The 23,443-nt window shown below is 44.0% G+C and overlaps 1 protein-coding gene across 2 annotated transcripts in view; it reads right to left on the bottom strand.

The window, feature by feature from the left end:
* PCBD2 (pterin-4 alpha-carbinolamine dehydratase 2) overlaps positions 1-23,443 on the bottom strand; it is a 569,567-nt gene that overhangs the window by 42,705 nt on the left and 503,419 nt on the right. The window lies entirely within an intron of this gene.

Genomic DNA, 23,443 nt, shown 5'->3' with positions numbered 1-23,443 from the left:
TTTTATTTTGTATAGGTGTAGTGTAGTGTTTTTAGGGTACATTCGCAGTGACGGAGGCTTACACTGCGACGGAAAATTTGCCGAATCTCAAACTTGCAGCAAAAAACTTGCTGTAAACCGGCCAGTGTGAATTTATCCTGTACATTCACATGGGTTTGGGGGGGGGCAAACCTCCAGCTGTTGCAAAACTACAACTCCCAGCATGCCCTGACAGACCATACATGCTGGGAGTTGTAGTTATACAACAGCTGGACGCACATTGGTTTGCGAAACACTGAAAGTTTGTTACTTAACTCAGTGTTTTGCAACCAGTGTGCCTCCAACTGTTGCAAAACTAGAACTCCCAGCATGTACAGTCTCTCAGTGCATGCTTGGAGTTGTATTTTTGCAACAGCTGGAGGCCCACTGGTTGCAAAACACTGAGTTAGGATACAAGCTCTGTTTCACAACCAATGTGTCTCCAGCTGTTGCAAAACTGCAACAATCAGCATGCAGTCGAAGGGCATGCTGAGAGTTGTAGTTTTGCAACAGCTGGAGGCACACTACTACAACTCCCAGCATGCCCTTTGGTAGTCTGTGCATGTTTGGAGTTGTAGTTATGCCACAGCTGGATGCACACTTTTTCATATGTTGCATAAGTACAATCCCCAGCATGCACACACTACCAAAGGGCATGCTGGGAGTTGTAGTTGGAACTCTAGCTGTTGCAAAACTACAACTCCCAGCATGCCCTTTGGCTTTGCATGCTGCGAGTTATTGCTAAGCAACAGCAGAAAGTGAACAGACCTCACCTCCTGCTGTATCCTGCCGCCGGGACTGCCGCCGCTGCTGCCACCGATCCTGCTGCTCCTGACGTCGCCACCGCACCAGAGGGAGACCCAGCAAGGTGGTTATTGGTTGGTCGCTCCAACCGATAATTCACGTGAACGGCGCTGTGCGTTAAGTACTTCTTAGCGTACATTTACGGCGCATGTCCTTAACTCCTTGGGGACGGAGGGTGTATGCATACTTCCTCGCGTCCCGTCACTTAAGGACCGAGGGCGTATCCATACGCTCTCCGCATTTCCGATCACCGCCGCTCGCTGGGCTGTGCAGCAGGCATCCCGTGGCAATGCCTGGGGGGGTACTGAGACCCCTCCCATGTTAGCGATCGCGGCAAATCATTGGTCAATTCAGACCAGCGATTTGCCCGCGATCTGGGCTAATCGGATCACTGGTGACCCGATCTCCCGGAAAATAAGCATGATCGGAGCTGATCACCAATGGCACGAGGGGGTTGGGGGGTTTAGAGTTAATTCCCCCCCCCCCCCGCTCTGCCCACCGATCGAAGTCGGGGCAGAGCAGAGAGGGAACACGTGCGGCGAGGGGGAGCATGGCCCTGCTTACCCGGACCGGTGGAGGCATCCTGGAACAGCGGCAGCGGTGGCGGCGACGGAATCGACAGCAGTTGGAGCAGCCGGAAAGTGCGGCGGAGAAGGCTGCAGTGAAGATCGCGGTAAGTGATCTTCTCTGTGGCCTTCTAAAAGCTGCAAAACTACAACTCCCAGCATGCCCACACAGCCAAAGGCTGCCTGGGCATGCTGGGAGTTGTAGTTTTGCAACATCTGGATGGTCACAGTTTGGAGACCACTGTATAGTGGTACAGTCTGGGCATGCTTGGAGTTGTAGTTTTGCAACATCTGGAGGGCCACAGTTTGGAGACCACTACTTAGCGGTCTCCAAACTGTTCTTCCCCAGTTGTTGCAAAACTACAACTCCAAGCATGCCCAGACTGTCCAGGCATGCTGGGAGTTGTAGTTCTGCAACATCTGAAGCACCAGATATTGCAGAACTACACGCCCAGCATCCCTGACTGTCTGGCCATGCTGGGAATTGTAGTTTTGCAACAGCTGTAGGCACACTGATTGGGAAACACTGAGCTAGAGTCTGTTTCCTAACTCAGTGTTTCCAACCCGTGTGTCTCCAGCTGTTGTAAAACTACAAATCCGAGAATGCACTGACTGACTGTACATGCTGGGAGTTGTAGTTTTGCAACAGCTGGAGGCACCCTGGTTGGAATCACTGAGCTAGAGTCTGTTTTCTAACTCGGTGGTTCCCCACCAGTGTGCCTACAGCTGTTGTAAAACTACAACTCCCGGCATGTAAGGTCTGTCAGTGCATTGTGGGAGTTGTCATTTTGCCACAGCTGAAGGTTTGGGGTGCCCCCCCCCCCATGTGAATGTATAGGATATATTCTCACGGGCGGGTTTACAGTGGGTTTCCTTCTACAAGTTTGAGCTGCGGCAAATTTTCCGCCGCAGCTCAAACTCCCAGCGGAAAACTTACTGTGAACCTCCGCCTGTGTGAATGTACCCTAAAAACACTACACTACACTAACAAATAATAAAAAGTAAAACACTACATATACACCCCCTTACACGCCCCCCCCCCCCAATAAAAATGAAAAACCTTTCATACGGCAGTGTTTCCTAAACAGAGCCTCCAGCTGTTGCAAAACCACAACTCCCAGTATTGCCGGACAGCCATAGACTGTCCTTGCAGGCTGGGAGTCTTGCAACAGCTGGAGGCACCCTGTTTGGGAAACACTGCTGTAGGGTTTTACTGTAGGTAACCCGGTCCGCCCCTATTGCAAATTCCTTATTCAGGCCCCAAATGCGCTCTCTCACTTCAGAGCCCTGTTGTATTTCAAGGCAACAGTTTAGGGCCACATATGGGGTATTTCCGTACTCGGGAGAAATTGCACTACAAATTTTGGAGGTATTTTTTTTCCTTTTACCCCTTATGAAAAGGTAAAGTTGGGGGCTACACCAGCATGTTAGTGTAAAAAAAATTACAAATTTTACACTAACATGCTGGTGTTGCCCCATACTTTTCACTTTCACAAGAGGTAAAAGGAGAAAATGACCCCCAAAATTTGTAACACAATTTCTTCCGAGTACGGAAATACTCCATATGTGTAAAATCCTATGCGGACTAACTACATGGCTCAGGAGTGAGAGAGCGCCATGTACATTTGAGGCCTAAATTGGGGATTTGCTCAGGGGTGGCTGATCGTTACAGGGTTTCTGACATGAACGCAAAAAAAAAACCACCCACATGTGACCCCAATTTGGAAACTACACCCCCACGGAACGTAACAAGGGGTATAGTGAGCCTTAATACCCTTCAGGTCTTTGACAAATTTTCGTTAAATTTGGACATGAAAATTAAATAAAAAATTTTTCCTGAAATGCTGGAGTTACCCCAAATTTTTTATTTTCACAAGGGGTAATAGGAAAAAAGCCCCCCCAAATGTGTAACCCCATTTCTTCTGAGTATATAAATACCCCATATGTGGAAGTAAAGTGCTCTGCGGGCAAACTACAATGCCCAGAAGAGAAGGAGCGCCATATGTGTGTTTACAAAGCCCCCATGGTGCCAGAACAGTAGACCCCTTCCACATGTGAACCCATTTTGGAAACTACACCCCTCACGGAATGTAACAAGGGGTACAGTGAGCAATTACGCCCCATAGGTGTGTGACAGATTTTTAGAACAGTCGTCCGTAAAAATGAAAAATTTCATTTTTCATTTGCACAGCCCACTGTTCCAAAGATCTGTCAAATGCCAGTGGGGTATAAATGCTCACTGCACCCCTTATTAAGTTCTATGAGGGGTTTTGGTTCCAAAATAGTATGCCATGTGTTTTTTTTTTTTTTTTTACTGTTCTGGCATCATGGGGGCTTCCTAAATGCGACATGCCCCCAAAAACCATTTCAGCAAAATTTACTCTCCAAAAGCCCAATGTTGCTTCTTGCCTTCTGAGCCCTCTAGTGCACCCACAGAGCACTTTACATATACATATGAGGTATTTCCTTACTCGAGAGAAATGGGGTTACAAATTTTGTGGGGCATTTTCTTCTATTACTCCTAATTACTCCTAATCTAATTTTTACACGTCCAACTTTAACGAAAGTTCGTCAATCACCTGTGGGGTGTTAAGGCTCACTGTACCCCTTGGTACGTGCCTTGAGGGGTGTAGTTTCCAAAATAGTATGCCATGTTTTTTTTTTGTCTTTTTGCTGTTCTGGCACCATAGGGGCTTCCTAAATGTTACATGCCCCCCAAAAACCATTTCAGAAAAATTCACTCTCCAAAATCCCACTGTCACTCCTTCCCTTCTGTGCCCTCTACTGCGCCCACCGAACACTTTACATACACATATGAGGTATTTCCTTACTCGAGAGAAATTGGGTTACAAATTTGTGGGGGCATTTTCCCCTATTATCCCTTGTAAAAATTCAAAAACTGGGTCTACAAGAACATGCGAGTGTAAAAAATTAAGATTTTGAATTTTCTCCTTTACTTTTCTGCTATTCCTGTGAAACACCTAAAGGGTTAACAAACTTTCTGAATGTCATTTTTAGTGTTGCTCGAGAATATTCGCAATGCAAATTTTATTCACGAATATCGCATATTCGCGAATTTGCGAATATAGCACTATATATTCGTAATTACGAATATTCTTTTTTTTTCTTTTCTTCACAGTACACATCACAGTGATCACCACTCTCTGCTTCCAGCTTGTGTGGTGTAAAGAAGGCTCTAATACTACTGTGTGAGACTGGTGCGCGAATTTTCGCATATGCAAAAATTTGCATATGCTAATTTTCGCATTTGCGAATTTTCGCCTGTGCTAATTTATTTATATGCTAATTTTCGCATACACGAATTTTCGCATATGCGAAAATAAAACGCAAATATTACGAATATGCGAATTTAGCCAATATATGACGAATATTCGTTCATTTATTCACGAAATATCGCGAATTCGAATATGGCCTATGCCGCTCAACACTAGTCATTTTGAATACTTTGAGGGGTGCAGTTTTTATAATGGGGTCATTTATGGGGTATTTCTAATATGAAGGCGCTTCAAATCCACTTCAAAACTGAACTTAAAAATTCTGATTTTGAAAATGTTGTGAAAAATTGCAAAATTGCTGCTGAACGTTGAAGCCCTCTGATGTCTTCCAAAAGTAGAAACATGTCAACTTTATGATGCAAACATAAAGTAGACATATTGTATTTGTGAATCAACATATCATTTATTTGGAATGTCTGTTTTCCTTACAAGCAGAGAGCTTCAAAGTTAGAAAAATGCAAAATTTTTAATTTTTTCATGGAATTTTGGAATTTGTCACCAAGAAATGATGCAAGTATCAACAAAAATTTACCACTAACATGAAGTAGAATATGTCACGAAAAAACAAGAATGAAAAGTAAAAGCATCCCAGAGTTATTAATGCTTAAAGTGACAGTGGTCAGAATTGCAAAAAATGCTCCCGTCCCTAGGGTTACAATGGGCTCCGTTCCCAAGGAGTTAAGGGGTTAAGTCTACTAGGGAGCCCCCTCTGGTCGGGCCCTGCACCATTTGGGACAGATAATTGTCTTTAGCTATAGTCAGAAACCTGTTTCCTTTATGAGATTCACAGGCCTCAGTCTCCCAGTTTATATCAGGATAGTTAAAGTCCCCCATTATTATCACCTAGTTCTGATTTGCTGCCTTGTTTATTTGTCTCAGTAATTGATCTTTTGGCTCTTCCAATATGTTTGGTGGCTTATAGCAAACCCCTATCAGAATTTTTTTATTTTTATCTCCATATATTTCTACCCATAATGACTCCACATTTTTTCAGCATCTAGTGTAAGCAGGGCTGGGTGGAATAATGATCGAGACTGAGCCGAGCATTATCCATAGCTGCCAGGACCTTCCTAATATTCATGACAGCTGAGCGAGTGTTAACAAAACCCACTTAACGATCCCTTATCAAGAATGGTAAAAAAAAAAACACCAAACGATCTGCCAGGATTTTTTATAACAGTTTCACGTCCTGATTGATCAGGATGATAGGGTGATATTATCCCGGGTCCAAGGGATCCTTGTCTGGTTTAGGGAACACTTTGATATATGCTAGTTTAGCTGCTGGAGATATGACCCCAGTTTGTAGGATTTCATTAAAGTAGCAAGCTAAAGGGGGCACCACTTAATCTATCAGGGGTTTGTAAAACTCGCCGGGATACCCATCCGGTCCTGGCGCTTTGCCATTTGCAAGAGATTGAATGCCTGCTTCTACCTCCTCCTCAGTTATTGCTGCATTGAGCTCCTGACGCTGGTCTTCAGATAGCGCTGGCAGCGTGAGACCCTCCAGAAACCTTGCTCCCTCATCAGTAGGGGGAAGGGGGAGGAGTAAAGGGCAGTATAATAGTAGGAGCCCAGGATAGCATTAAGGGAGTGTGATTCCTGCCGAATATGTTGATCCCTCAAGGCTAAAACATACGTAGGTGCATAAGAATCCTTCGCTATTCGGGCAAGGAGACGACCAGCCTTGTTACCATGCCGAAAGAAATCGGCCTCAAGGTAGGACCTATAGATCCTTTCCTTCCTATCCAACCACAACTCATAGGCCACTCGCGCCGCCGTCCATTTAAGCCTGTTAGCCGAAATGGTGGAGGCCAGAAAACTAGAGTAAGTCCGCCGATAAAGCTACATTTGCTGTTACGTGACCCTCCAGAGTTTTGCGCTTTAGCGTGTTGCTATAGGAAATAATCTTTTCCCTCAGCACTATCTTCGCCGTTTCCCAGTATAAGGTGGGATTGTCCCTATGTGTCATATTGTTAGCCTGTAGCTCCAGCCACCAACCCCTCAGAAGCTCTCGGAAGGAGTCAACCTTCACCAGGACGTATTGCGCCACAGGAAATCAGAGCCCTTGGGGCAGGTATGTAGGAGCTCCAGGACAACCAGTGCATGATCCGATATTACCAGATCCTGGATGTCTAATGTCTGCAAACGGGAGCAGAGCACAGGACTAATCAAGAAATAGTCAATTCGGGACCAAGAGGTGTGTACATGTGAGAAGTGTGAGTACTCACGGTCATCCGGGTGGAGGTGACGCCAAGCGTCTCGTAAACCCGTTTGAGTCAAAAAAGGGGGGAGGACCTTGTCACTCTGGTGTATGGTCACCGACAACAAGGAGGAGCTTCTATGGTCTATCAGTGGGTCAACTACTGAGTTTAAGTCACCCCCCAGGAGCATCAGTGTCTCAGCAGTGTGGTTGACAGTATCTGCTAGAGAATGAAAATAAAATAATTATTATCTCCATTCGGGGCATAGAGATTGTATAAACTGTATGTATTACCATGATGCTCAAATTTAATATGAGACATTCGTCCTTCAGTATCGGGAGAGTAAGCTGTGAGAAAAAGATTTGTGAATCAGCGTCAGCACTCCACATTTGCCATTGTCTGCTGGGCTACCCAGGGCCTTGTCCACCCATAGCTTTCTCTGCATTATCTGAAATTCTGGTTCCGTAAGATGAGTTTCCTGTAGGAGGACAATGTCAGGACGCAGACGTCTCAGAAAGCGCAGAACCTTCATGCGTTTCTGAGGGGATCGCAGCCCATTCACATTCCAGGTGATAATCTTACACATGATAACCTAAGAACCCTTCCGGGTGTGGTAACAGAGGACAGCGCAGTGTAGAGCAAGTAGCCGGTAAGGGGTTGGGGGGGGGGGCAGACAGCAGCATGTAGACAATACAAAAGATAGACTGAACAGTGGGACATGTAATTGACATGATAAGGTGGAGAGCCTACGGGCAGAGTAGCTTAGAAGGGTGGCCCACAGAGGAAGGGGTTAACAAGTAAAAACAAATATCAAAAAAGAAGCACAACAACGCCCGTGATGACATAACGGCGGTTCTTAAGTGGGTAGTGGACTTCACTTTTTTCCCCCAGCTGAATATAATAACATCAATCAAGACTGGTACCAAACAGGAGGATGACAAACTATGCAGGCAGTCTACCCCAAAGAGGGAAGGAATTCCCAAAACCTGTTAAAAAAGGGCAGCAGCGTAGGAAGTTGTGTCACACGCCCCCCCCCCCCCCCCCCCCATAAACCTGAACCAAACAAAGTTAATTGATAGCACGGGGATAGGAGAGAGGCCGGAGGCATATAAAGATATCCTATCTGCTGTGCACCGCCAATAACAACAATTTGCAGACATAGTGAAGCGGGGAAGCCGCTTGAACAGTAATTAAGCAAATATGTGAAACAAGCAACCCCCAGGCAGTAGAGTAGTATAACAAATGTCAGCAGGGGACCGCTAAATGCCTATGATAAAGGAGCTACACAACATGTGTAACAAAAGATACTCAGTCTGGAGAAGAAGATCTGCTGCTCCTGTGCTGCTTCTGCTGTGACGGCCAGTCAACTTGCGATGTTACCGGTAGTCGCCCGGTGACCTTGTACGACTCCCTCTGCATCTAAGTGGATGTTGAAGCTAGAAGTGTCTCTTAGCCTTGTACAATGCAGTGCAAATTTTGTCATAAGCTCGCCTGTGTTTAGCCACATCCGCAGAGAAATCTTTTCTTGTTGCGAAAAGTAAGCGGTGAGGTACAGCGGCTGTAAGCCCTCAGGTTCTTCACCTTGTCATTGTAATCAAGCAATTTCAGGATAACCTGTTGCGGGCAGATGGGTCAGCGTAATGGGACTGGCGGTGTGCTCTTTTCACTCTGCATTTATGTTGGAGGCCCAAGGCTGCAGACAGGTCACTCTCGCAGAAATCTTGTAAATCTGAAGGAAGAAGAGATTCGCTGACCCCCTCTAGTCTTAGATTATTCCGACGCGAGCAGTTTTCCAAGTCTTCCAGCTTTTCACTGATGTAGCTTTTCACTGTTCCGCCTCACCCAATCTCTCAGCCTGGGCTCCCAAATCAGTTTGTGTTAACGTTGATCGCATGGTGTTTTCAAGTGTTTATTGTATAGTAGGGGTGATTAACTGGACTAATGCTGCTGCCAGCGTCTGAAGATCCATAGGTGTAGACACAAACATCTGTAGTGCTCACCAAAGGTGGGATCAGGTGAGGTCCTGCCTGTGCTGGGGGACAAAGGCTGGCTGGGGGCAACCTCCATCGCTGAAGATTGAGCCTGTGCGTTCTGCGCCAGTGATTGCCCTGAAGAGTGAGCAGGAATGGGAGTGGTAGCCGATGCCCCTGCGGAGGGTACCAAGAGCTGGGATCCCTTGTTGAGGTCCCTCTCCATAACAACCCCTGTGGTTAGCAGGAATAAGGAGAGCAGGGACCATGAGACTGTATAAGGCTGGGAGGGAGAGCGGATAAACATCCCCTGGGGACTACAGGGCTCAGAGGGAGGAGAGAGGCTGAGCTTTGTACTTGCCAGCTTGCTGGTAGTCTGCAGGTTGTATAGGTAGGATCCCAGATGTGCGGACACTCAATTCACAGAGGTAGCGGGACCGGAGCGGGAGCAATAGGGTAGACCCTTATTGATAGCAGGGGGTCTCCCAAATAGCCCAACGTTGTGCGGTGTCCGTCTCTCCCTCTATAGAATAGTACTGTCCTGATTGCGCCAGCCAGGAGCGCTGATGTTGCATACTGCGTGCGCTGCAGTGCAGGACGAGAGGGCCTTGGGAGACGTGCGGCTGCACGGGGAACCTGCCGCCTGTGATCCGGACCTTGGCAGAAGCTCGGGAGACTGCTTGTCCCGTTCAGAGAGGTAAGTACCCAGCTGTGATGCCAGTCCAGTGTGGGTAGGGAACCGGACATCCCCCTAAACTAGTTATTAATGGGGAGCTGTCTGCATCGTTTAATCTAGGCAAAGGTACTCGTTAAGGCTACCCCTTTTCCCCTTTTTTATTTTTTTTCTAATCAACTGGATCCAGAAAGTTAAGCAGGTTTATAAATTACTTCCCCATACTTATTAGCTGCTGTATACTGCAGAGGAAGTTTTATAGTTCTTTTCTGTCTTACCGCAGTGCTCTCTGCTGACAACTCTGTCCATGTCAGGAACTGTCCAGGGCAGGAGAGGTTTGCTATAAGGATTTGTTCCTTTTCTGGATAGTTCCTTACATGGACAGAGGTGTTAGCAGAAAGCACTGTGGTCAGATAAAACATTTTTTTTATCTAGAGCATATAGCAGTTGATAAATACTGGATGGATTGGGATTTTTAAATAAAAGTAATTTACAAATCAGTTTAACTATTTGGCAGTGGCACCAGTTTATTTAAAAAAAAAAATAGTTTTCCACCAGAGTACCCCTTTAAATAGATAATGTGATATCTGGTTCTGCCAGAACCCATAGGGTTAATGCTTTCTAGCCCTGTTTATTTTGGTTGCTGTGACTACGCCTCTTTGCTCCTGGGTGTGGTTCAGCTTGATGAGTCAATTAGAATCCTCGCTAGCAGCACAGGGATATATAAGGAAGTCTTTCTCAGTCATGCTTTGCCTATAAAAGTTCTTGTAACTCAACAAATAGCAATCTCTGTACTTATACTGTCTTATCCAGTTCTGTGACTTTTTGGCATGGCTTTTGACCACTCTTTGGCTCTCTGTTATTGTACTCCGTTGCACACCTGATCTGAGGAAGAGGGGAGTCACCCTCGAAACGCGTAATCTGTATGTTGTTTATTATTTTTTAATAAACTTTCATGTATACAATATTCCAAGGTATACATTGCATCACTTTGTGCACCTGATGACCTAACCGGCAGCGCCTGGATGAATGAGGTCCTTTTCCATTTTCCGTTTGATGCCTCCTGGCTTTGACTTGGCTCATTGACTTTGCACTCAGTGTGTGTGTGTTTAGGTCTATTTCTGTTAGATTTGTGTGCCTCCAGCTGTTCCCGACCCTTGCTAGTTTTTGAAGTTTAGTGCTTTGACCATTGACTGTCCATCACTTATTTAAGAAGGGACCGGCACTGTGGTTTTGGACATGCTGCCTAAGGCGGGTACGCAAGTAGGCAGGGACAGAGGGAGTGGGTAAGTTCAGGGCTGCACTCTACCCCTGCCCGACATGACAGATAAGTTTCTTGACAAACTGTATGTCAAAATGTATGCACTTTAAAGATTAATTCACACTCCTTGTAAAAAAATGCAACTGTCACTGCTGTATAAACTTTAGTTTCACCAAGCCATAAACGGTGTGTGAACAAGATACAAGCCACTCATAAATGTGCACTATAACTGGAGGTGCTCTAGCCCCTAGACAGTCCTCAAATTGCGATAATCCAATGCATAGTATAGAAAGAGGCTGCACTCACCAGGTTTTCATTAAAGTGCTTTAGGAGTACATATAGCAGTTGCACATGAGGATCAACAACATATGTTTCGTGCTACCTGCGCATCATCTGGCTGCAACCTTTAAAGGTTATAACATAGTTCATAACATAGTTCATAAGGTTGAAAAAAGACCAGAGTCCACCAAGTTCAACCTATATCCCTAATGAGTCCCTACTGAGTTAATCCAGAGGAAGGAAAAAACCTTTCCAGTAACATCTTCTTTCTATACTTTTTATGACCTCCCCTACACCCCCTCCAGAGTTTCATTTAACCCATTCAGCACTAATGAATTACATTTGAATATAGTTACATAGTTTATAAGATTGAAAAAAGTCCATCAAGGTCAACCTATCTCCCTATTGACTCTCTGCTGAGTTGATCCAAAGGAAGTCAAAAACACTTCATACTAGAGGTAAAAATTCCTTCCCGACTCCAAATATGGCAGTCAGAATAAATCCCTGGATTAACTTTCTGTCCATATAAATCTAGTATACTTAACCAGCAATATTATTACTTTCCAAAAATGCATCCAGACCCCTTTTGAACTCTTTTACAGAGATCACCATGTAAATCTTTTCTGGCAGATAGTTCCATAGTCTCACTGCTCTCACAGTAAAGAACCCCCCGTCTGTGCTGGTGTAGAAACCTTCTTTCCTCAAGACGTAGAGGATGCCCCCTTGTTATGAATACAGTCCTGGGTATAAATAGATCATGGGAGAGATCTCTGTACGGTCCCCTGATATATTTGTGGATAGTTATTAGGTCGCCCCTAAGCCTTCTTTTTTCTAAACTAAATAACCCTAATTCTGATAATCTTTCTCCTCCCATTACCCGTATTACCCTGGTTGCCCATCTTTGAACCTTCTCCAGATCCACTATATCTTTCTTTTACACTGGTGCCCAGTACTGTACACAGTATTCCATGTGTGGTCTGACTAGTGATTTGTACAGCAGTAGATTATTTCCTTGTCGTGGGCATCTATGTCCCTATTGATGCACCCCATGATTTTATTTGCCTTGGCAGCAGCTGCCCGACACTGGTCACTACAGCTAAATTTACTGTTAACTAAGACTCCTAAGTCCTTTTCCATGTCAGCCATCCCAAGTGTCCTCCCAATTAACCCTTAAGCGTCAGAACGAACAAAAAAAAAACTTTTTTTTTATATATCACTCAGTACCTAATCCTGACCAGGTACATCAAATTTTTTGTGTCTAGCACCTTTTTTTTTATTACGCTTTAAATTTAGCTCTGGTCTGAATTCCTTTCAAAGGGAGGGGCGTGGCTTCACTGTGCAGGTCTCCGCCCCCTCCCTCAGTATGCTGTCTGCTCACATCTCCCCTAGCATTAGCAAAACTACAACTCCCAGCTTGTCCTCACTGACAGTAGCGGGACACAAGCTGACAGTGGGAGGATTTTTCCGCCAGCTGTGAGCCCTGTGCTCAGCTGTCAAATAAGGAAGTGTGTTCATGACGCAGAACACAGCAGGACTAGTATGTGTCTAAGGGTGGGTTCACACTACGTTTTCTCCCATACGGGAGCGCATACGGCAGGGGGGAGCTAAAACCTTGCGCTCCCGTATGCCTTCGTATGCGTCATGTCATGCCTCCGTATGTCATTCATTTCAATGAGCCGGCCGGAGTGAAACGTTCGGTCCGGTCGGCTCATTTTTGCGCCTTATGCGCTTTTACGACCGGACCTCAAACCGTGGTTGACCACAGATTTAGGTCCGGTTGTAAAAGCGCATGCGGGGCAAAAATGAGCCGACCGGACCGAACGTTTCACTCCGGCCGGCTCATTGAAATGAATGACATATGGGAGCGCTTACGAAGGCATACGGGAGCGCGAGGTTTTAGCTCCCCCCTGCCGTATGCGCTCCCGTATGGGAGAAAACGTAGTATGAACCCAGCCTTAGACGGCAGGGGGGGTCAGTTGTTTGACTGGCTTTTTCATTATGAAATACTGAAAATTTTCTAATGAAAGCAATTGCAAATTCTATTGGTTTTGCATGCTTTACAACATATCAAAAGTTTTTGTATCTGACAGTGGTCACGTGCAAAAAATGCTCTGGTCCTTAAATGGGCACTGTCACTTTAAGAAATAATAACTCTGGGATGCTTTTACTTAAGAATTTGATTCCGATATTGTTTTTTCATGACATATTCTTCTTTAACATAGTGGTAAATTTTCGTCGATACTTGCATCATTTCTTGGTGAAAAATTCTAAAATGTTATAAAAATGTGAAAATTTAGCATTATTCTAACTTTGAAGCTCTCTGCTTGTAAGGAAAATAGACAAACCATTTAAATTATATATTGATTGCATTTACAATATGTCTACTTTATGTATGCATCATAAAGTTGACATGTTTTTACTTTTGGAAGACAATAAAGGGCTTCAAAATTCAGCAGCAATTTTCCACAAAATTTTCAAAATCAGTTTTGAAGTGGATTTGAGGGGCCTTTATATTAGAAATGCCCCATAAATGACTCCATTATTAAAACTGCACTCCTCAAAGTATTTAAAATGACATTCAGAAAGTTTGTTAACCCTTTAAGTGTTTCATAGAAATAGCAGCAAAGTGAAGGAGAAAATTCAAAATCTCCTTTTTTTTACACTAACATGTTCTTGTAGACTCAGTTTTTGAATTTTTACAAAGGGTAAAAGGAGACAAAGCCCCAAAAAATGTGTAACCCAATTTCTCTCGAGTAAGGAAATACCTCATATGTGAAGGGAATGAGCGACAATAGAATTTTGGAAAGTGAATTTTTCTGAAATTGTTTTTGGGGGGCATTTTGCATTTAGGAAGCCCCTATGATGCAATAACGGTAAAAAATAAATAAAAAAAAAACAACATGACATACTATTTTGGAAACTACACCCCTCATGGCACGTAACAAGGGGTACAGTGCGCCTTAACACTTCACAGGTGTTTGACAACTTTTCGGTAAAGTCGGATGTGTAAATGAAAACATTTTTTTTTCACTAAAATGCTATTTTTTTCACCAAATTAACCATTTTACAAGAGGTAATAGGAGAAAATGCCCCTCAAAAGTTGTAACCCCATTTCTTCTGAGTATAGAGAAACCCCATGCGTGGATGTAAAGTGCTCTGTGAGCGCACTACAATGGCTTTTTGAAAGGAAATTCTGCTGAAATGTTTTTCGGGGGAGTGTTGCATTTAAGAAGCCCCTATGGTGCCAGAACAGCAAAAAACAAACAAACACATGGCATACTATTTTGGAAACTACACCCCTCAAGGCACTTAATAAGGGGTACAGTGAGCCTTTACACCCCACAGGTGTTTGACGACTTTTCGTTAAAGTTGGATGTGTAAATGAAAATGAAAAATTTTATTTTTTTTACTAAAATGCTAGTGTAACCCAAAATTTTCACAAGGGGTAATAGGAGAAAAAGCCTCCAAAAACTTTTATTCTTATGTATGGAATTACCCCATATGTGGATGTAAAGTGTTTTGTGGGCGAACTACAATGCTCAGAAGAGAAGGAGCGCCATTGGGCTTTTGGAGAGAGAATTTGTTTCGAGTGTAAGTTGGGGACCATGTGCGTTTGCAAAGCCCCCATGGTGCCAGAACAGCGGACCTCCCCCCCCCCACATGACTCCATTTTGGAAACTACACCCCTCACAGAATGTAATAAGGTGTGCAGCGAACATTTACACCACACTTGCTTTTGACAGATCTCTGGAACAGTGGGCTGTGCAGATGAAAAATCAAATTTTTCATTTTAACGGACGACTGTTCAAAAATTCTGTCAGACATCAGTGGGGTGTACATGCTCACTGCACCCCTTGTTACATTTACCCCTTGTGAAAATGAAAAATTTGGCATAACACCAGCATTTTAGTGAAAAAAAAAACAATTTTTACGTCCAACTTTAACAAAAATTCATCAAACACCTGTGGGGTGTTAACGCTCTCTATACCCCTTGTTACGTTCAGTGAGGGAAGTAGTTTCCAAAATGTTTTTTTTTTTGTGTGTTATTGTCTGTAACGCTGTAACGATCAGCCACCCCTGTGCAAATCACCTCAAATGTACATGGCGCTCTCACTCCTGAGCCTTGTTGTGTGCCCCCAGGGCATTTTATGTCCACATATGGGGTATTTCCGTACTCAGAAGAAAATGTGCTACAAATTTTGGGGGTCTTTCTTATGGGGCAATAGCAGCATGTTAGTGTAATAAAAAAATTATTTTTTACAATAACATGCTGGAGTAGACTTCAGCTTTACCTTTTCATAAGGGGTAAAAGGGGAAAAAGACCCCCAAAATTTGTTGGCAATTTCTCCCGAGTACAGAAATTAACCATATGTGGCCCTAAATTGTTGCCTTGAAATACGACAGGGATCCAAATTGAGAGTGCCATGCCCATTTGAGCATTTGAGGCCTAAATTAGGGATTTGCATAGGGACGGACCCGGATGCAAGAATCAGACTTGCCTCAAATACCAAAATTACCCTACGGCAGTGTTTCCCAAACAGGATGCCTCCAGCTCTGTTTTGGAAACAGTGTCGTATGAGACATTTTTTTTTATTATTGGGGGGGGGGGGTAAATGTGTAGGGGTATATGTAGTGTTGTTTTACCCTTTATTATGTGTTATAGTGTAGTGTAATTAGGGTACATTTACATGGGCGGGGGTTTACAGCGAGTTACTCGCTGGGAGTTTGAGCTGCAGCAGAAAATTGGCTGCATCTTAAACTTGCAGCGAGAAACTCGTAAACCCCCTTCTGTGTGAATGTGCCCTGTACATTCACATGGGGGGGGGGGGGGGCAAACCTCCAGCTGTTGCAAAACTACCACTACCAGCATGCACTTTGCCGTCCTGAAGTGCTCTGGAACCCGCCGCCATCTTCCCCCCGCTCTGCCTGGACATCAAGGGGCGGGCAGAGAGGCGATTTCAACTTTAACCCGCCTTTCCCACCCCCACCTGCGAATGGTCGGTCAGTGGTGACCGACCAATGGCAGGGGATAGGACGAGGTGGCTCCGATCATCCCTATTTTCCGGTGATCAGGTCACCACAGACCCAATCAGCCTGGAATCACCGCAAAACGCTCATCTGAATTGAATCATTTGCTGAATGATTTCAGCAGGCATCCCGGTCTGGTCCCTGCTCGGCGAGCAGCGGGGACCAGAATTCCCACGGGCGAACAGGTACGCCCTGTGTCCATAAGTACCAGGATGTTAGAGCGTGCCTGTAAGCCCTGTGTCCTTAACGGGTTAATAAATAATCCCAGCCTAGATTTTTCCTCCCCATGTACATTACCTTACATTTATCAGTGTTTAACCTCATCTGACATTTCCCAGCCCAAACCTCCAACCTATCCAGATCCATTTGTAACAATTCACTGTCCTCTATTGTGTTGACCACCTTACAGAGTTTAGTATGATCTGCAAAGATTGCTACTTTACTATTCAACCCCTCTACAAGGTCATTAATTAATATATTAAATAGAATAGGACCCAAGACTGTCCCCTGTGGTACCCCACTAGTAACAGTCATCCAATCAGAATAAGTACCATTAAGAACCACCCTCTGTTTCCTATCACTGAGCCTGTTACTTATCCACTTACACACATTCACAGCCAGCCCAACCCATCTTCTTTTATGTACCAATCTATTATGTGGCACCTCTTAGAAAACCCTCAAACAATTTACATACAACAGAGGTTAAACTAACAGGTTTATAATTCCCGGAGTCACCTTTTGACCCATTTTTTAATATTTGCACCAATTTCGCTATGCGCCAGTCTTGGGTCGTCTTCTTGTACGTTCTATATTGTATTGAGAACATTATTGGGAAATTGTATGATGTACAGTGTGTGCCATATACAATGGCTTGCAAGTTTGCTTCTCTTAAAGAGCACACAGGGAGCAACAGTTTGTGGTGTAGAGTTAGGCTATATTCAGAAGGTGGAACGTCGGCAATGCACTTCGGTGTGGACTCCACAGAAAGAATAGACTTGATGTTTCTGATACGGAAATTCCGCCGTGTGCACAGTGCAGCAGAATCCCAATGAAGTCAATGGGACTCAGCTGCAGTGGAATGTAGAATTATTCTGCATGCAAATTCCATTGTGTGAACATAGCCTTAGTATTGCACTGTTTGTTCTGTGTGAAATTACTTTGTAGCCTTCTTTCACATTTTTCATTTGAAGCCTGAAATACCCCTTTAAGATGTGGAATCAAAGAAGAATAAAAAACATTCCTAGGAAATGCTCATCCCTATGAAAGTACATTATAGGGATTTTACATTACACATTTATAGCAAACCCACAGGGAATTATATACATTTCTAAAAGATAAGTGTTGACCCTAGACAAATGAATAAAGAGTTGGCAGTGATTGTTAGCAGCTCTCCATTTACTTCTGCCTGGGAGTTAAAGTATACCTGTCATTTGCAAAAAAAATTTGAAAATGTAGAAATGACATTATATGTTTAAAATGTGTATATTTGTGCGTTACTGACTGCAGTTATTGAATGTTTGTATATGTACAAAATAGTTTGTGTGAGACAAAATACCGTTTGTGTGGCTAGACAAGCAGGGCTCTGTCCAGTGAGGACAAGCTGGCTCTGTGCAGAGAGGGGAAGCAGGGCTCTGTACACTGAGGACAAGCAAGGCTCTGTGCAGAGAGGGCAAGCAGGGCTCTGTGCAGTGAGGACAGGCTGAGCTCTGTGCAGGGAGACTCTGTGATATGCTCCCGGCTCACACAGCAGGCTGATTGGCAAGCCAGGAGTCTGCACAGAGCCCTACTTGAACTGCCCACACTTCCTGTATTTTGTCTCCACATAGAAACACATAGGCAATAGCTTCAAGGACAGCATTTTTTCACCCAAAAAATATACACATTGTTTAACCAATGTATATTACGAATATAATGTTATCTACATTATATAAAAAGTATATATTTTAAAGAAACAGGTGAGCACCAATGATGTCTTAGTAGACACATTAGTAAAACCTTGATTAGGGTCCTTGTGCCTTTCTCACTGTGCCTTGGCTTCCCATACTCTCATAGCTCAGGCTTAAAACAGGAACCTGCTATTCATGGGTGCCTGTAATTTTTCCTGAGCATTACTACCATTATTTATTTGATGCTGACCTGTAGCTTTGATTAACCCTCTGCCTTCTGATTTGCACACTGATACACTCTTCTGGCTACTTGACTTTGACTCCCTGCTGGCTGCTTATTTTGTTGTTACATATTTAGTGAGGTACTGCCTCTATGGTTTGGGGGTTGCCCATATCAGAGCAAGTGATCCCTGTAGGCAGGAAAAGTGGTTTTGGGCAAAGATTAAGTCTTCACATGCCTTTTGGTCATTAAAGGAAGCTTTTGGTCCTCCTGGGTTAGGGGACCAATCATAACTGTGAACCCTACAACTATCCCCCTGTTTGTTTGAGTGCATATCTATATACACAGTGATCTCTCAAGTTACAATATTAATTGGGTCCATGATGACCACATTCTAATGCCCCAAAAAATGTCAACCAAAAATAGGAAAAAGTGAGGTTTAAAGAAAAATAACTAGATAACTAATGCAGATAAAGTAATGTGGCAGTGTGGCAAGGAAAGGGTGTATTTCCTTGGCTCACCCTGCAGAAGCTCTCACCTGCTTCTTAAGTAATGAGGCAGGAAGGAAGGGAAGTGTATATGAGATGGAGACTCAGTCTAATCTAGGCTCTTCCTAGGAGACAGCATGTGGGCTGTAGGGAAGAGACAGAGGCTGCTGAGGAGTACACAGCCCGAGCTATGAGGGGCTCTAAGAGAGTGACATTGTGAGTAGAAGGTTGCAGGGGACATAAGTTTAACCGGCTGAGGGAAGCTCAGCGGTTGTTAGTCAGGACAAGCTGATCTGTTTAGTCAGTGACCAGACGGTCTAGGATTTTGTTTTGTTCCTGCTTTTTGTTTATTTCTTTCCCTGCAACCTGTCTAATAAAACTGGCAAGGTGCCAGATTTGCATTATAAGCATTTGTTTGCTGGTTTATTGAGAAGAAACGCATCCTGTGGCGTGGTCCAGGACGATCCCAGAGCTAATCCCCAAGACGGATCGTCACATTTTGGTGGAGGATGCGGGCACGCCGTTGCTAAGGGCAACCCATTGCCAAGGGCAACCAACAAGCGAGTTGGAGAGGAGCTGTTGCTAGGAGCAACCCCCTGCAAGATTGCAAGTCGGAGGAGCCCAGCAGAGGAGTTCAAGCACAGTTTGGTGTCTGTGGAGGAGTGTTGCTAGGGGGCAACGGATCGAGAATTTTTTTTCAAGAAAATGGGACAACCTCGAAAGGCCGTTGCTGGGAGCAACCGACGTGGGCCACAAGCTGTGGTCGCCAAGACGAAGCTGAGGTCCCGTGAGTTGTCGGTGAGCGGAATCCCACTGTGGGTGGACTTGGATTGTTGCCAGACTGTATCTCGGATTATGCCAGAAATAATTCCATTTGTGAAGTCCCGCCCGGAGCCCGGTAAGACTGTTCAAATTACCTTTGATACATGTTTTGGGACAGTAAGCCATATGATGGAGGTATGTGCGGAACTTACAGTGGAAATTGTACTGGGCAGAGACTTTCCATATTTCTGGCAGCTGTGGGATGCTGAGAGTGCACCTGAGAGTTCGCACACAAAGGTTCCGGAAGTAGTGAGGACTGGGGGGTCTCTACTGGACTGTGTGAATGGTGCTGTATATTGTGAACCCATGCAGGCTGATAATGTTTTTCTTGAAACACTTATGTTAATGTGTTCTGATGTAAAGAGTTCTATTCCCACCTCTCGCAGGACAAAAGAAAACCTGTGTGAGCTGGAAATAGAAGGTAAAAAGATGACTGTTTTGTTAGATCCAAAATGTGTAATAAGTCTGGTAAAGACCAGCGGCAGAAAGCCAGACCCCGCTATAGTGTCTATACAGGCCGGTATTTGGGGTTATAAAACAGTCAATGTGTGTCTTTCTACTCCCTATGGTACCATAAGTCACAAGGTTGCAATAGAGCCTACCTTAGAGTATGAAGCAGTGCTGGGGAAGGATTTTCCGTTTTTTCAGCAGTTACATAGTTACATAGTTAGTACGGTCGAAAAAAGACATATGTCCATCAAGTTCAACCAGGGAATTAAGGGGTAGGGGTGTGGCGCGATATTGGGGAAGGGATGAGATTTTATATTTCTTCATAAGCATTAATCTTATTTTGTTCCAGGAATGTATCTAATCCTGTTTTAAAGCTGTTAATTGTTCCTGCTGTGACCAGTTCCTGAGGTAGACCGTTCCATAAATTCACAGTCCTCACGGTAAAGAAGGCGTGTCGCCCCTTGAGACTAAACTTTTTTTTCTCCAGACGGAGGGAGTGCCCCCTCGTCCTTTGGGGGGGTTTAACCTGGAACAGTTTTTCTCCATATTTTTTGTATGGGCCATTAATATACTTATATACGTTTATCATATCCCCCCTTAAACGTCTCTTCTCAAGACTAAACAATTGTAACTCCTTTAATCGCTCCTCATAGCTAAGATGTTCCATGCCCCATATTAGTTTAGTCGCGCGTCTCTGCACCCTTTCCAACTCCGCAGTGTCCCTTTTATGTACAGGTGACCAAAACTGAACAGCATATTCCAGGTGAGGCCGTACCAATGCTTTATAAAGGGGGAGTATTATGTCCCTGTCCCTTGAGTCCATGCCTCTTTTGATACATGACAATATCCTGCCGGCTTTGGAAGCAGCAGCCTGACATTGCATGCTATTCTGTAGTCTGTGATCTACAAGTACACCCAGATCCTTCTCTATCAGTGACTCTGCCAGTTTAATCCCCCCTAAGACATACGATGCATGCAGGTTATTAGTACCCAGATGCATAACTTTACATTTATCCACATTGAACCTCATTTGCCAAGTGGATGCCCAGACACTTAGTCTATCCAAGTCATCTTGTAACTTATGCACATCCTCTATAGACTGTACCGTGCTACAAAGCTTGGTGTCATCTGCAAAGATAGAAACAGAGCTGTTAATACCATCCTCTATATCATTGATAAATAAATTAAACAACAGCGGTCCCAGTACTGAACCTTGGGGTACACCACTAATAACCGGGGACCAATCAGAGTACGAATCATTGACCACCACTCTCTGGGTACGATCCATGAGCCAGTGTTCAATCCAGTTACAAACTAAAATTTCCAAACCCAAAGACCTTAACTTACCTGTCAGACGTCTATGAGGGACAGTATCAAATGCTTTAGCAAAATCCAGAAACACTATATCCACAGCCATTCCTCTGTCAAGGCTTCTACTCACCTCTTCATAAAAGCAAATTAGATTGGTTTGACAACTTCTATCCTTAGTAAACCCATGCTGGCTATCACTTATAATACTATTATCCCCTATGTATTCCTGTATGTAATCCCTTATAAGTCCTTCAAACAATTTACCCACAATGCACGTTAGACTTACCGGTCTATAGTTTCCTGGGGAAGACCTAGAGCCCTTTTTGAAGATTGGCACCACATTCGCCTTGCGCCAGTCCCTTGGCACAATACCAGACACCAGAGAATCTCTAAATATCATGAACAGGGGTACAGATATTACTGAACTTACCTCTCTAAGAACTCTTGGGTGTAGTCCATCCGGTCCTGGGGATTTGCTTACATTTATATCACTTAACTTACCTTGTACCAACTCTACATTAAGCCAGTTCAGTACATTACATGATGTGTTACCAGCACTGACCTGGCCAATGTCAGCTCCTTCTTCCATAGTGTATACAGAACTAAAGAACCCATTCAGTAGCTCCGCCTTCTCTTGATCGCCTGTGACAACCTCCCCATTATCATTATTAAGGGGTCCTACATGCTCTGTCCTTGGTTTTTTTGCATTTATATATCTAAAAAAATATTTAGGATTAGTTTTGCTTTCTTTGGCCACCTGTCTCTCATTTTGAATTTTTGCTGTTTTTATTACATTTTTACAGATTTTATTAAGCTCCTTGTACTGTTTAAATGTTATCGCTGACCCATCAGATTTGTATTTTTTGAAGGCTATTTTTTTGCTGTTTATTGCTCTTTTAACATCATGTGTCAGCCATGTAGGATTTAGTTTTAATCGTTTATATTTGTTCCCCTTTGGTATATATTTAGCTGTATAGTTATTTAGAGTTAATTTAAAGATGTCCCATTTACCTTCTGTATCAGTATTTGAGAACACCTCCCCCCAGTCTATGTCCTGTAGTGCAGCCCTCAGCCCAGGGAAATTTGCCTTTTTAAAGTTATATGTTTTTGCCTTCCCCGCCTGTCTTTGTTTTCTACATTTTAAGTCAAAAGTAACTATATTGTGGTCGCTATTACCAAGGTTTTCCCGCACAGTTACATTACCAACCAGCTCTGCGTTGTTGGAAATGATCAGATCCAACAAGGCATCACTTCTTGTTGGGTCCTCCACAAACTGGCCCATAAAATTATCCTGCAATAAATTTAGGAATTGTCGCCCCTTTGTAGTTTTAGCCAACCCCGGACCCCAATCTATATCTGGATAGTTAAAATCTCCCATTATTACCACTGTACCTGCCCGGGCGGCCCTCTCTATTTGTTTATGAAGCCGAACTTCTATCTCTTCAGTGATATTAGGGGGTCTGTAGATTACCCCAAATATTATTTTTTCAGTATTTCCCTCCTTTTGTAATTCTACCCACAATGATTCCACATCCTCAGAATCATCACACACTATGGCATCGTTCACACTGACTTTCATACCACTTCTTACATACAGACAGACTCCACCACCTTTTCTGTTCATTCTATCCTTGCGAAACAATGTAAACCCCTGCAGATTGACAGCCCAGTCATGCGAGGAGTCCAGCCATGTCTCAGTGACCCCAACTATATCAATATGTTCCTCCAGTATCAAGGCCTCAAGCTCCCCCATTTTATTTGCTAGGCTTCTGGCATTTGTGAACATACACTTTACATTTCCATCCTTTATGTTATTGGGGTTAATGGGATTCAAGGGTGTAAGTTTTATTTTCCTATGAAGCCTATTCCTATTAACTATTCTAACCCCTCCCTCCGCTCCACCCCCAGGTACATTTATAATTCCCACCTCTCTATCTACACTATCTTCCCCCTCTTTGCTGTAGGTTCCCTCCCCCCAAGTCCCTAGTTTAAACACTCCTCCACCCTTCTAGCCATCTTCTCCCCAAGCAAAGCTGCACCCTCCCCATTGAGGTGCAGCCCGTCCCTACGGTAGAGCCGGTAACCGACAGCGAAGTCAGCCCAGTTCTCCATGAACCCAAACCCTTCCTTCCTACACCAGCTTCTGAGCCACTTGTTTATCTCCCTGATC

Source organism: Hyla sarda, chromosome 4, assembly GCF_029499605.1.
Source record: "Hyla sarda isolate aHylSar1 chromosome 4, aHylSar1.hap1, whole genome shotgun sequence".
NCBI lineage: Eukaryota > Metazoa > Chordata > Amphibia > Anura > Hylidae > Hyla > Hyla sarda.
This window is presented reverse-complemented; position numbering and strand designations above follow the sequence as displayed.